This window comes from Pelobates fuscus, chromosome 2, assembly GCF_036172605.1.
Source record: "Pelobates fuscus isolate aPelFus1 chromosome 2, aPelFus1.pri, whole genome shotgun sequence".
In the NCBI taxonomy this organism is placed as follows: domain Eukaryota; kingdom Metazoa; phylum Chordata; class Amphibia; order Anura; family Pelobatidae; genus Pelobates; species Pelobates fuscus.
In genome coordinates this window covers 147206330-147222685 of record NC_086318.1, presented here as the reverse complement: position 1 = coordinate 147222685, position 16356 = coordinate 147206330, and the positions used below count along the sequence as shown (strand labels likewise).

General features: G+C 39.4%; 1 protein-coding gene across 1 annotated transcript in view; it reads left to right on the top strand.

Annotated features, from left to right (window-relative positions):
• Positions 1-2067: 2067 nt before the first annotated feature.
• The window catches only part of LPP (LIM domain containing preferred translocation partner in lipoma), a 317702-nt gene continuing 303413 nt past the window's right edge, over positions 2068-16356 (top strand). The window contains exon 1 of the mRNA XM_063442809.1: positions 2068-2137. The gene's annotated coding sequence lies outside the window, so the exon portion shown is untranslated. The remainder of the gene's footprint in view (positions 2138-16356) is intronic.

Genomic DNA, 16356 nt, shown 5'->3' with positions numbered 1-16356 from the left:
ACATATCAGCTATGAAGAAAGGTTAACAAATTTAAACCTACTTAGTTTAGAAAAACGTCGCCAGAGAGGGGATATGATAACATTATACAAATATATTCGGGGCCAATACAAACCATTGTGTGGAAATCTATTCACAAACCGGACTTTACATAGGACACGAGGCCATGCGTTTAGACTGGAAGAAAGAAGATTTGTCTAAGGAAAAGGAAAGGTTTTTCACTGTCAGAACAATAAGGATGTGGAATTCTCTGCCTGAATATGTGGTTTTATCAGAGTCAATACAGATGTTCAAACAGCTACTAGATGCATACTTGCAAAAACTGAATATTCAAGCATATAATCCTTCAATGTAGGGTAATAACTGCTTGATCCATGGATAAATCTGACTGCCATTCTGGGGTCAAGAAGGAATTTTTTTCCTAGCTTCTTGCAAAATTGAAAGTGCTTCAAACTGGGTTTTTTGCCTTCCTTTGGATCAACAGCAAAAACAACTTGATGGATGCATGAACTTGCATGAACCTGATGGACGCAAGTCTCTTTTCAGCCATGTAACTATGTAACACACTGCTCAGATTATTCTACATATAATACCCTGCCCCCATTATTCTACATTCAACACCCTGCTCCCATTATTCTACATATAATATCCTGCTCTCATTATTCTACATATAATGTCCTCCTTCCATTATTCTACATAGAACACACTGCTCCCATTATTCTTCATATAATATCCTGCTTCCATTATTCTACATATAACATACTGCTCAGATTATTCTAAATATAATACCCTGCCCCAATATTCTTTATATAACACTATGCTTCCATTATACACAACTCCCTGCTCCAATTATTTAACATATCATACACTACTCCAATTATTCTACATATCATACACTACTCCAATTATTCTACATATAATATTCTGCTCCAATTATTCTACATATAACAACCCGCTCAGATTATTCTAAAAATAATACCCTGCCCCCAATATTCTTTATATAACACCCTGCTTCCAGTCTTCTAATACACTGCTCCCATTATTCTACATATAACACACTGCTCAGATTATTCTACATACAACACCTTGCTCCCATTCTACATATACTATCCGGCTCCCATTATTCTACATAAATAACACATTGCTACAATTACTCTACATACAATATTCTGCTCCCATTTTCTACATACAATACACTGCTCCTATTATTCTACATATAATACACTGCTCCTATTAGTCTACATATAATATCCTGCTCCCATTATTCTACATATAATATCCTGCTCCCATTATTCTACATTTAATACACTGCTCCCGTTATTATACATATTATAATATTCTGCTCCCATTATTCTACATATAATATCATGCTCCCATTATTCTACATATAATACACTGCTCCCATTATTATACATATTATAATATCCTGCTCCCATTATTATACATATTATATATTATAATATCCTGCTCCCATTATTATACATTTTATATCACCCTGCTCCCATTATTATACATATTATAATATCCTGCTCCCATTATTATACATATTATATATTATAATATCCTGCTCCCATTATTATACATTTTATATCACCCTGCTCCCATTATTATACATATTATAATATCCTGCTCCCATTATTATACATATTATATATTATAATATCCTGCTCCCATTATTATACATTTTATATCACCCTGCTCCCATTATTATACATATTATGTATTATAATATCCAGCTCCCATTATTATACATATGATAATATCCTGCTCCCATTATTATACATATTATAATTTCCAGCTCCCATTATTATACATATTATAATTTCCTGCTCCCATTATTATACATATTATAATATCTAGCCCCTATTATTATACATATTATAATATCCAGCTCCCATCATGTTCTAAGAAGCGCGCTGACCCTGTCTCAGTGTAGAGCTCAGGCACGCACAGGGTGGGAAGGTGGGCGTGGCCCGGATCATGTGATCTGGGAGAAGCCGGGGTGCCTTCCCTGTTTTCCGGAAATCCAAGATGGAGTCCTATGTGAAGTTTTTATGCTAAACCGGGTAACTTCACTGTGTCCCTCCGCCCACACCCTGTCTGCTGCCGCCGAGCCGAGTGCCAGCCGGGCAGCCCTAGGTAAGCACGGTCCGCTCACTGTGTGGGGAGGACCTAACCCCATCCTTGCCATGGGGGCCGCTGGAGTTTGAACAAGTATACCTCGGGGGCCACTCATGGACAGCCTGGGCTAGGGCCAAAATCTCTGCCCCGGGGCACCAATCCCACATCACCCAGCCACCCACCCGAGCATGGTGAGGCATTCACTCCTGGCTCCCTAGTCCTAACAATTAGAAACCCAATCAAACAGGGGGAAAGTGCAGCTAAACTTTGTTACAGGGGGTATTGAGAAACCAGAAATCCTCAGATTAAATTACAAAATCCAACATTCAAAGATAAATCCTGCTAGTTTATATTTATTGTATAAGTCCAGTTTTATTTGTATTTTCATGTTACACTACAGTTGGTCATCTCATGTTTTCGGTTTGGAATGTTCTGTAGAGTTTATTTTTAACAATCGATTATTTTCTTTAACCCCAATTAAAATGTAAAGTTCTCTTGACGTACACCTCTGACTATGCCAAAGTGTCTAACGAATACAAATAAAAAAAATGACACTTCTGTAAGTCAGTGGTAACTCACCGAAACCTATATTTGACTAATGAATTGCCAATTAGTTACTACAAATTGCCCATGGTAATTAAGTCTGTAGAGGTGATATGCACTTATTTCACACAATGTTTTTAGAGTGTGAATAAATGTGCTTAGAGTGTGTATTTACAGCTTTTCAATATAATCTCTGCACTTACTGAGGTTTTATGTTGCCTTCAGAGGTGTAACTCCATCTCCAGAAGTGTCATTATGTCAGGAGTAAGTTCTAGGCTGGCTAATGTCAATTCTGTGCATGTTCTTTGCACAGTGGGTCATTTATTGATTAAGAGTGTACAGCTGATGCCCTCTGTCAACTAATGACTAGACATCTGGCTTTTGTTGCTCTGAAGACACCATATGCACTTCACACAGAATCTGAGAAGGTGGGGACCAAGGTAAGAGGGCAAACCATTACAGTTTAATTTTTTTTAATTAAAAATGTTGTTTAAAGAGACACATTCCTGCCCAAATACAAAATAATCACAATTTAGTAGATGTACCCCAAATTAAAACTTGCATGCACTGAAGTGTGCATTTGTGGGGTGGGGGTGGGGGAATAAATCTAAAAAAACAATGCAAACCTGCATTTCTCTTGTCTGCTGCCTTTGCAGGCCCTCCCCTTTTAATCCCGTCCAGACTTAACTGTAGCTGTCCAATCACATACTTTTCAATGCAGCTCAATGAGAAGTGTTTGCACTGCATTGCATCCTCTTGATTTTAGCTTAAAGGACCACTATAGTGCCAGGAAAACATACTCGTTTTCCTGGCACTATAGTGCCTTGAGGGTGCCCCCACCCTCAGGGTCCCCCACCCCTCCGGGGTAAAACTTACCTTTTTCCAGCGCTGGGCGGGGAGCTCTCTGCCTCCGATCCTCCTCTCCTCCCATTCGGCTGAATGCGCACGCGCGGCAAGAGCTGCGCGCGCATTCAGCCAGTCGCATAGGAAAGCATTTACAATGCTTTCCTATGGACGCTTGCGTGCTCTCACTGTGATTTTCACAGTGAGAATCACGCAAGCGCCTCTAGCGGCTGTCAATGAGACAGCTGCTAGAGGCTTTGGGGGAAGGCTTAACCCATTTATAAACATAGCAGTTTCTCTAAAAATGGGTTAACCCTAACTGGACCTGGCACCCAGACCACTTCATTAAGCTGAAGTGGTCTGGGTGCCTAGAGCGGTCCTTTAACTGAGCTAACCAAGCCAGGAACGAACAGGACATGTTGTCTGCTTGAAAGCCAAGGAGGTGCAACTGTTTTAATTTAAGTGTAAATTTCTATTGGACTGCACTTTTTGCAAAATGAAAAAGAGTAACCATTATTCGCACACAAAGCTTTTCTAGCAAGCTGGGTCTGGAGTGTCCCTTTAAGCATTGATTTTTAAGCAAACACATTAATATGTATGCTATATATTGGTATTATTTTAGTTAAGTAAAACAATTAAAGTTTTCTCTAAATAGGATTAATTAGCCTATTAAACTGGTGACCGTGCACGTGGCAATGATTTCCTCATTGGCTATGTATTTCTAATCATGTTGGACAAACTTAGACAAGTCTCCAGTGTGTGCCAACTGGTACATATCGTACAACCCCCACAATGCTTTGCCAGTTGGGGATCTACCGTATGCTTTGCCTTGCAGGATTGTATTTAACACTGAGCAGTGTTTGAATGTAAGCATCTTTTCGTATGGAGTATGCTACAGACACAGGCTACACACAAATGGGCATCCGTGCAAATACACAGCTACTGACACTCATGAAGATACACATTTTTCAGCCACCCTCCTGTTTCCTATCGTTTGGGTGCAGGAGGATGGCTTCTGCTAGCTGAGGCTTCTGGGAGTTAGTTAGGAGCTAGCTCTCTTAATCCACACCCCCTCCTCTCTGCCTTCTCCTCATTGTCTCTTCTGTGCGACTCTTTTACTTGAGGGCAAGTGACACCATTAAGCTAAACAAGCCAGGTAGTAATAGGACTGGTTGTCTTACAGCCCAGGCATTGTAACAAGATTAATTTATAAAAGTGCCAATTTCTATTGAACAAAATATAAAGTGGGGTGAGAAATCCACCCACTTAAAGTAGGCGGGACCCACTCCACCCAGAAAGACCGCCAAAAATTAAAATATTATAGTGGTATGAACCTTTATTAGTATGCAAAGCCAAATAAATAAATATAGAGTAAATACTAAAAATGTGTAAACCCACAGTATGTAAAAAATATCAAAAGGTTAAATAAAAAGTAGTGATACACCTTTTAAAAGACTGCGGGAGGAGGGGGCAGGAGAGGGTCCTTAAACTCCAAATACATGTACAGAAGGCACTTATGTAATCCATATCCTAAACTGGATCAGTATCTAAAAAGAAGCCTCTAAATTATGAGTATAGTGGCTGGTCAGATCTGAAAAGTTAAAAGACTGTATGCAGAGGTAAGTGAAAAGATTGGAGATAGTAGCTATTGAAGGATAAGGGACATAGATTTGTACAAAAAGAAAAGGAGACCCAAGGCGAAGAAAATTCCCCCAACGGGTCAAAGGAATAGGAGTCCCTTGCTAATTCTGTGTATATAAAACATAACTTTTAATGATTGTTATGATAAAATACTCATACAAGAAACCACATTTAAAAAGGGGGGGATGGGGGGGAAGCAGGTTAAGGAAAACATCAATCAATCGTGTCTCCTGAGTGGGATATATGCCCCAATAGTATAATCTCTTAAGTGGATCCAAGGGGGTCCCAACACAGTACTCGTGCTGTAGCTTAAAATAATCACAGTGGTAGCAACCTACTGTGGGGCTCCCATCTACAGTTGTGATGGTCAGAGTTAAAAGTAACCCTCATAGAGAGCCTCTAATAGTCACTTAGAGAGCCCTATAGGGCTGTGGTCGCCAGACCATGCTACAAATCAAGGAGGGAAACTGTTACAGAATCAAAGAACGTGGTATGCTACTTAATAAATAAACAGTACTCCTCAGATAGTGTACAGTCAATGGTGAGAGGATACAATGTTTGCAGTGCCCATACAGACCCTATATACTTTGTAGTGAAACACCAGGTCAAAGGGGCACTAAGGGAAACTACCAGCTAAACTGCCCTGCTTGGCTATAGTCATAGATTTGTATCAACTTAAATCTAGGGGATATAATAAAGGATACAAAGAGTTAAACAAGGCAACACCTCTAAAATATAAAGGACGAGTGTTTTTTTCCGATGCAGTTACTGATTTTAATGTAAAGAGAAGTATTAGGCTCTCACTATAATACTGATTTTAATGACTTGTTGACTGGGGTGGTTGTCCTGTCTGGGTTTACATGGCTTTGAGACGATACTTTTGACTGACTGTTAGCACCAAGTTGGGACCTATTATTAGGCTGCTTTGAAGCAGCAGTGTTTAGGTATATGACTAGGTGGTGATTTTCCTACTCCACAGTCTCGTTGATAGACCAGAACTAGTCAGTAGAGAACTTTCAGACAGGCTGCCTTGAAGCAGCAGTGTGTAGCTATACTTTTGGACGGCAATTTCAGCCGGTGGCTGTCCTTAACCAAGCTACTCTGTAGCTGTACTAGTAGATGGCTTACTTCAGCCCTAGGTTGTATCAGCAGACACTCTCTATGCATGTTTTAATAGGGGTAACCTTCTTAGCTGCACCTATAGGCTTTTACTACTTTTCAGCAATCCTATAGGATGACAGTTGTATAGGCAGTGCCTCTTACATACACGGTTTAAGAGCTTTGACCACATTTAACAGGTGGGTACATGTCACTTCAGCACTAGTAGCGGGAACTAATCAGGACCTGAACTTTATACTTATTAGTGACTTTATACTTGCTTCTATCTCTCCCTTATATTTTAGAGGTGCTGCCTTGTTTAACTCTTTTTGTATCCTTTATTATATCCCCTAGATTTGAGTTGATACAAATCTATATCCCTTATCCTTCAATAGCTACTACCTCCGATCTTTTCGTTTGCCTCTGTATACAGTCTCTTAACTTTTCAGATCTGACCAGCCACTCGTTCTTTAGAGGCTTTTATAAAGATACCGATCCTGTTTAGGGTATGGACTATGTTTAGATAAGTGCCTTCTGTATATGAATTTGGAGTTTAAGGACAAAAACCATCCCAGTCTTTAACAGGTGTATCACTACTTTTTATTAACCTTTTTGATTTTTTACGCACTGTGTGTTTACACATTTTTTGTATTTACTCTATATTATTTATTTATTCGGCTTTGCATACTAACAAAGGTTCATACCACTATAATGATATTTTAATTTTTGGAGGTCTTTCTGGCTGGAGTGGGTCCCACCTACTTTAAGTGGGTGGATTTCTCACCCCACTTTATATTTTGTCCTATTAGCATACCCAGGGTTCACGTCCTTTAATGCCTCTGAAACCTATTGCAGGGGCATCAGTGTGGGTAGGTCCAACACTGAAGCCTTTGCTTTGTTCTACAATTTCTATTGAAATTTGCAATTTTATACAACGAAAAAGAGGAAGCACTCTTCACATATGAATTGTTTCAGCAAGCTAAAGTGCTGTTCAGTTCGGAGTGTTCCTTTTTAACTAAATTGAATAGTTGTTCTAAATATGAAATCTTCATTTGGTTGCCAATATTAAAACAACCAGCTGGAATGAGTCTTTACATTTGAAAATAATTATTTAAATATAGTTCTACTGAGTAGTGATTTAATGATTTGTTTAATCTTGGACTTTTATCTAAGGATTGCTAATGCAACTAAAAATAAATTAAATATAAAAAAAAAATGCCCCCCCCTTTTTACACACATTACATACCTACACAAACACACACTCTGCGTTATATAAACACTACACAAACACACTACAGAAACACTGCATTCACTATGCTCAAACACACTGCATTCACAATGCACAAACACACTCTGCATTCATTATATACACGCACTACACACACTGCATTCATTATATACACGCACTACACACACTGCATTCATTATATACACGCACTACACACACTGCATTCATTATATACACGCACTACACACACTGCATTCACTTTACACGCACTACACACACTGCATTCACTTTACACGCACTACACACACTGCATTCACTTTACACGCACTACACACACTGCATTCACTTTACACGCACTACACACACTGCATTCACTTTACACGCACTACACACACTGCATTCACTTTGCACACCACACACTGCATCCACTATACGCACTATATACACACACCACACAAACACTCACTGCATTCACTGTATCCACTACGCGCACATATATTCTTGAAAACCTAAAAAATTCTGACTGGCATGTATATTTTGTGCATTTACCGATATAAAAAAAATAGCAAAAAAAATAATAATAAACATGTTCAGTTAACAGTAGATTTGTGTAGAAATAGTTTAATTTTTTTTCAAAATGGTAAATGTACACAGTATCGGTAAGTTATCGGCCTGAAAGTTCAGAGGTATTTGCTCTAAAAAAAATCAATATCTGTCGATCCCTACTGAAAACTTTATGCTGATGGAACATATTCACTTTACATCTCCAAGAACTGTGGAGGTGTTCACTAGAACAAAGTTCCAGAAGCTTTGCTAATATACTTATTGCTGCATTGCAACCAGAAAAAAAAAATGCTTCAGGTAGTACGATTGTTGTCCACATGGTGGTTCAGCTTGTCCAAATATTATCCATGCAAAAATATTCGGGGAAATGACCCGGATGAACCAAAATTGTGCAAAAATGGTCCAAAAATACAGCTCATTAGTCTATGTATATTCGCATATCCTCCCTGACATCTCTTAATTTCACTCAATGTCAGTGAAGGGGGATTGAACTCTAGAAAGAACTTTACCTCAGAACTGGAATGGACATAAGTAGTTATCCAAAAAAGAGTTTTTTAAGAGTTGGAGTAACCTTTTAGTCACGCCAAGCATGTGTGTTCTTTTACAAGGACATCATTTTGATCTCTTTGTTTGCAACAGACTTGCTCAAAATAAGTGTAACCAGGTGTGTTGTTTTTTTTTTTTCTTTAGGCAATAGATCTGCAGCTTTTACAAGCTGTATTTAGATATACCTGCAATGAAAAAATGCACGCATGTGTTAATTGGGAGTATATCTTCAAAACAGTGCTATAAATTTATATATTTATATTTTTCTTTTTATTGGGGCAGTGGAGTTTCCATCTAAGCTGGCAAAGCATTGTCAGCACTCAGAGTGGGTTGTATAGAGGATTGAGTGATGGGGGAGCGCAGTAGATCCTTTCCAAATGTGTTTTCTCCTCTGTCACAATTCTGTTTGCCCTTCAAGTGTTTCTCGTGCTTGCTGGGGCAAGATAGAAATGTCAGTGTTGTGACAGTGAAGCCACCATTTTTGTCATTTGGGAGGATTGTCCTGTTTAGCGAGCTGTCCCCAAGCAAGTCTGTTCACTTTACAGAAGGGCAAGAACAAGGTTTGGCTGAAGGGTGGGTGTTTCAAAGATGTAACACCGATGGATGTCTGAGCGTGGTGGTGCTGGAAAGGAGGTATGGATAAAACACCTCCTAAAGCAAATGTATTATGTATTACTATGATCGATCATATTTCATTGCCTTAGGAGTTGTCATGTGTTAAAGGAACAGTAGCAAACACTAAATGCCCTGTGAGTCTGGCTCGGTTCTAAAACAAATGCAGGTTCTAGAGAGCAGTTGATTGGTGCAGCATGGCAATTTGCTGCTCATGGACATTATCCTTTCACTGCTTCCCTATGGATTGATGAGCCTGGTCAAGGAGCAGGGACCAGCATTGCAGAGGATAGAATGTGAGTAAATTTGCCCACCCCCTTTTTGTTTTCCTCTTTTTCTTTCAAAAAAGCAGTCTGACACCTAAGTTATTAGAACAATTCATGTTTGTAAAATATTCTCAATTGTCTTAATACTTAAGCCTTTTGTTATATTTACAATCCTATTTATATGCTGTTTTATTGTATCCTAAACGTTATGTAATGGCATAATGTAAATAAAACCCAATGCGTTTTGGGCTATTTAGGCAAAGAAAGTGGTCCTTTTTCTTTTTTCTTTCTTTCTTTTTTTTCTTCTGTGGATGTATCTTGTAACTTCTTCTGTAACTGTGTGAATACACGCACCATCCACCAATAACCTTCTAATCAAATTGTCCTCTCTATCTCTGTCGCTGCTGCTTATTTCACTCACTAACTCCTGCTTGCCGCTTCCTTCAATCTGTAAAATATGACTTGACAAAGAGGTATGTCTTATCTAAATTAGAGAGCTCATCCGCTGCCAGGACACTGCGTGTAGACTGATAAAATGGTCCCAACATATCAGAAAAATCTTAAGTCACTACATCACCACATCATTATCAGCCTGGAACATTAGGGCATCGCCTGTTTATCCGTGATATCAAAATATAATCTGCAAGCCTAATATTCTCTTACTGTTGCAGAGCAAATGAATGCGGATCACAGTAGATTTTACTTCGTCTTTTGTGAGGGACCCTTTCAATGCCACTAAATTATGTGACTTCATAGGTTTACAAAATTAATGTTTTGAAGTGCTTTGTGTCTATTTAAAGGGACACCCAAGCACCATAAGCACTACTGCCTGCAAGAGTAAACTATCACAAACTTCCCCATCCCGACTAATCTCTCATTTGGCATGATAGAATCTTACATTCTGTGTATTTCATAAAGGCACACAAAAAAAAAATTGTATGGAGCAGTAACCACCTCTAAATCTGGACATAAATGGTAGGCTGATGTAGCTGGAATACCGTATTCCCAGAGCTCATGTTTACTTCCATACTAGCAGAGCTACCACCAAGAGGCCAGACTGCAGATTGTGTGACCGCAACAGTAGTTTGTCAAGATGGCTTGTACCCAAATGGGTTAAAGAGAAACTCCCTCAGCCAAGCCCTTATCTCCCCACCCCCATCCCTGTGGTGCAGAAGGGGTTAAAAACACCTTCAGTCACGTACCTGGGTCCAGCTCCGATGTCCCTTGCTCTGGCTTGGACCCGATGCTTTCCTATGGAATTTTGGGTGACACTGGACATCCCCAAGCATAGCGTGAGGATGTCCAGCATCAGTTTGGCAAGCAAAAGTCGCCTAACAGCCCGGAAGTCCCTCATGTGGCTGTCAGACAGCCATCAGAGGTGCAGTTAACCCTCCCCTTCCCCCCCCCCAAAGTTAGCAGTTATTGCAGTTTCTTAACTGCAATAATAACCTGCTCTGGATTAAGAAGCCTGGGACAGTGGTCTGGGTGCTTATTGTGTCCCTTTAATGAAGCAGTTAAAGTGTATAGATCAGGGCTCGACAAATCCCAGGTCACCATGGCGAATAGATATTTATCCTGGCGCCTGGGATTTTGTCCTGGCAGCCCTTTAGCGAAGCTCCTGCCCGCAGCAGCCTGGAAGGGGGCCAGCCACCCGAACGGAGCAGCATGAGAGACTGCTGCCAGACTGGGGTAGTATGGGAGACGGCGAGTGAGGGAGCAGTAATCCTCCTGCAGCTCCTTTCTGCTCCCTTGTGCTGTTTTGTGATGCCGGCAGCAGGAATATGATGTTTCTACAGAGCGCAAGGGAGACAGAGTGCAAGGGAGCAGAGAGGAACTGCAGGAAGATGATTAGAAACTTCCCAGTGGACCCCTGGGAAAGATCCTCTCAGCTCTCACAAAGGTAGGGATGCTGGGTGAACATAAATACAAATTTTAACTTGTGAATTTGAGAGTGTGTGTGTGTGTGTGTGTGTGTGTGTGTGTCGTTGCTGACACTACTGTCTCTGTGTATCTGTCTCTTTGTGTGTCTCTGTGTAGGTACCTTTCCCCCCCCTCTGATCACATAGGAAAGGTGTTCTCACTTGCCTTTTTCCCTCCACACTGTGCTGGTTTTGCTGACGCTGGTCCCGCCTCCATGGCTGCGATCCTCAATCTTTATGATCTCCGCTAAGTAATGCTTTCCCATAGGAAAGCTTTAGGAGGATATTGCGCATGTGCAGAAAAAGGCTGTGCTGCGCCAATCGGCATCTCCTCATAGAGATACATTGAATCAGTGTATTTCTATGGGGAACTTTCAGCGCCTCCATGCAGAGTGAGGCGTGAGTTACTGCCACAAGAGGTGTCCCAAGACAGATTTTCTCTGAAAAGGTAGTGTTTACATTGAAAAGCCTGCAGGGACATGCTACAGACAGCAGAACAACTACATTAAGCTGCAGTGGTTCTGGTGACTATAGTGTCCCTTTACAGGACCACTATAGGCACCCAGACCACTTCAGCTTAATGAAGTAGTCTGGGTGCCAAGTCCAGCTAGGATTAACCCTTTTTTCTATAAACAGCAGTTTCAGAGCAGTTTCATGGACAGCCGCTAGAGGGCTTCCGCACTTCTCACTGTGAAAATCACAGTGAGAAGACGCATGCGAATGCTTTCGCATTCAGCCGAGGAGGATGAGAGGAGGAGGAGAGTTCCCCGCTCGGCGCTGGAGAAAGGCAAGTTTAACCCCTTCCTCCCCCCAGAGCCCGGCGGGAGTGGGACCCTGAGGGTGGAGGCACGAGTATGTTTTCCTGGCACTATAGTGGTCCTTTAAGAATTTTATTTTTCTCGTTCAAAATTAAACTTTGTTAATTTAAAAAAGACTGGAGCCTAAATTTTTTAAAGCTGGCTCCTAGATTCCAATCAAATGTGTCAAGCACTGGTATAGATCATGCACTTGCAGTCTCACTGCTCAATTCTTTGCCATTTAGGAGTTAAAACACTTTTGTTTCTGTTTATGCAGCCCTAACCACCCATGTGACTGACACAGCCTGCATTAAAACAAAATGGTTTCAATCAGATGTAACTTTTAAACGTTTGTATCTCCTGCTCTGTAAATTGAACTTGAATTACATACAGGAGGCTCCTGCAGTGTCTAGCAAGCTATTAACAGGACAGGAGATAAGAAATTATAAATTAAACTATTTGTGATAAAGTGTAAACATTAGATGACTATTTACAGGACGTAACAGGACATACTTGAATACATTGAAAGAAATCTCAATGTATCCTTCCTGGTAAAATATTTTATAAATAAGTGTTTAGGAAGTCACATGCAGGGAGTGTGGTTAGGGCTGCATAAATATTTTAAATGGAAATTGAGCAGTGAGACTACAGGGGCATGATATCGACACCAAAACTGCTTCATTAAGCTAAAGTTGTTTTGGTGACTATAGTGTCTGAGAGTGAATTCTTTTTAGAGTACATCTTAAAGACAAGTGTTTTTTCATATTTTTTTTTTCTTTGTATAACCACACATCTTTATGCTGCCACTAAAGTTTTAATGCATCTGACTGCCTTACTTTAACCGTATACTCGTTGCTGTGAATTAGACATAGAAGTTAGAGTATCACTCTATGGTGCATTTATTTTGTTCTTCAAGTAATGATTATAAAGAGATTTGTGTAATTCTGTTAGTGGCCTGACATCTATATGCATTAAGTTTCCACTGGTGCAGGGAGGATCTCTTTATGAAGCGTTTTCATTGTTTGACTGTCTTTCTTTTGTAATTTGTATGCACATAGTGAATTTTTGGAAGCCAAATATGAAGTTTAACTTGTGCAGAGTAGAGATCTATTTTTCATTGGGGACATCTGCTTTGAAAACAGCCTACTCGTGGGAGCCCTATTTCTTCCAATTGGCTCCCAGGATGGTAATAAGTTGCATACACACAGTATGTATCTTGAGAAATGTTAATTGTTATGTACCAATGAGACCTAGGTGTTGGATGTTTCCATCCACATCGCTCCACAAATGTACTGTTTAAATATATATATTTTTTTCCTTTTGTCCTACACAATCTTTTTGAAATAATTGGCATTAACTTGCATCTTCGGTCCTTCGGGAAAATGTTATTTGGCCTTGAATAAACCTTAGCAAATGCTAGTACAACACACCAGCAATATAAACAATATACAACAAATGTATGCTAGAGTGGTCTTTTAGCCACTCAGTGTGGTTTTATTGAAAGCATGTCAGAGTGTGCATGTGTTCGTTCCTTTTTAGTTCTCTGCGCATACTTGATTGTGTCAGGCACACCCTAGGGGTGACATTTCCTCCCTAAACAGGGGGCCACTTAACTTTGCTGCACCACTTACTACCCCAGTAAACTCTTCAAAAGAGCAATTCCTAAAATAAGGAGGAGGAAGTGGCAGGGAGCAGAGCTTCCACTTATAATGGCTTATCTGACAAGGGATGGGAGAAAGTTTAAAAATGTATTCATCCAACTTTTATTAATGAACGACATTACTTACTGAAATTCGGCCAAACTAAGGACCAAGCTTCTGGAATAAAAGGGAATCATGACGTGTCACACACGTCATGTGTCCTTAAGGGGTTAAAGAAATGCATTTTGCCCAAATTATGTATCTTTTGAATCAGACCATGCCAATCAGTATCTCCTCATAGAGCTGCATTTAATCAATTGATTTCTATGGGAAGCGTTCAGTGTTTCCACTCTCTGCACGGAGGAGCACACTGTACAGTTCTGACCCAGGATGCACTTTCAATAGGTGTTCACATTAAAAATATTGCAGGGACAGGCTGTTGACACCAAAAATTTAATTTTGCTGTAGTTCTGGTGACCATAGTGTCTCTTTAACACGACCATTCAGTTCAATATACAATTATTGTTGGGGGCTACTCCTGGCGTTATTGGAGGCCAATTTACATGTGTTTAGGATTTGTGTTGTAAGGCGGCATAATTATGTGGTAGAGATTAATATGTTCTTATATGGGAATACAATCTGGCAAATCCTGCCTATACCAGTTGGCAATTCTATTGTTCTGTTAAGAATGTCCATGTTCTGCATATTCGTACAAAATGTTGACCTTTCAAATATAATTGGCTACACTGAGGGTGTCTGACTCTTAGTTGGCTTGATGCGCAATGACCAGTGGTTAATTTTAACCACAAATGTTACTTCTGCACATTTGTACTTCCTCTATTGTAAGCAGTATTTTGAGATGGTTTGAACCAGTGTACGTTTTATGGTCACATTTATTTTTTACTTTTCCTGAGTTCTAAGGTGCATAAGTATCATGTGGCATCATAGTAAGTTTGTTAAAACTGTATATCTTCACTTGTAGACTAGCAGCAGGTAATGAGCCTCAGGTTGCTCAGTTGTTGTTGTATAAAGCTCATCAATTCCAAAGAGATTAATAATCACCAAGCATTGCTACTCTAAATTTTCCAGTTAGGCTTTCCATTCTTTATGTTTTGACTATTTTGAACATTATTTGAGATGGTGTGTTCAAATGTTTTTTTCTGTTTTTCTGTTTTTTGAAGAAACAGAAAATCTCCAGTTCAGCTAGATACAGTACATTTTAGAGGAATGATGGTCTTCTTGATAATTTGACGTTAAAAACTTTCCCCGTAATTTTCATTCAACAAAAACTTCCCTTCCAAATTTTTAATGGAATGTGCTTATGACCGCTATTTTTCTGTAATATGACAGCAATAAAAAAAATAAAGGGAAAGTGTAAATAATTGTCTGCGTTCAGTAATCAATATCTATCTATAAATACCTTTTTTTTTTTTTTTTAAATATATATTGTAGAAACATAGAATTTGACGGCAGAAAAGAACCATTCGGCCCATCTTGTCTGCCTAATTTTGTCAATACTTTCATTAGTCCCTGAAATATTTCCAGCTATGCTTATTACATTAAAGTTGTTTCCCACTATATGTGATGATGCACACAATATATAATGTTCTAAGCAGAAGGATTGCATAACTTTTTTTTTTTTTGATACATCTTTAGGTGGCCCTAACTAGTCATACAGTAACTCATGCAAAATATCTCTTGGTAATCAGAGTAACTGTGTATAAACTAGCAATGCAATTGTGCATAGAAAAAGCACATACAGGCATAGCCCACCTTTAAGTACACAATGGGACCAGAGCATGTATGTAAAACTTCCCAATGCATGTACTGCATTGCAATAGTCATTCACAGGCATAACTGATACTGCAACTGCAGATTTCCAGTGATTTATTTAGTGATTTCCAGTGGGCTTTTATTCAGTTTAAACAAACCGTAAAAACAAAAACTCATTCCAGATTGTGCCATTTATCTTTAATGTTTTACTCATCTGACAACCTTAAACTGTGAAGAAAAGTAAAATACACCTGCCCACTGGGCCATTTTCTGTCAATACAGTGCCTATTTGTTAGCAGCTTAGTTGCACACTTTGTTTAGAAACACCTCTTCATCAATTTAAGCATTTATAGTTTAACTTCGATTCCTCAGAATTGTGGCTAATGCAGCTAAGCTGCTAAGTCATAGTTATAGAAAATGGCAGGGTAAACCCTTTCACTAGATGGCAGCCGATTGCAGAATATGAACAATGTATGGGCAGAAAAAAATATGTTCAGCAAGGTGTAGGCATTATAAATTTGAGATGATTAACCTATGCCATGTCAGAAGGTGTGAAAAGTTCTTGCCTCAATGTCACTGAACTGAGCTGCTCCAGGCGAGAATAGAGCCTTCCATTTACCATTCACTCGCAAACAGAAAAGGCGCGGGAATATCTGTACTCGCGAGTGTATGTAAAGCTGGGTATGCCTGTATTAATTTTCCAGTTCCTGCTTTCAAATAGAATATACTTTTCCTCTATAATGCTTTTAGATAATAATGCTGCTACT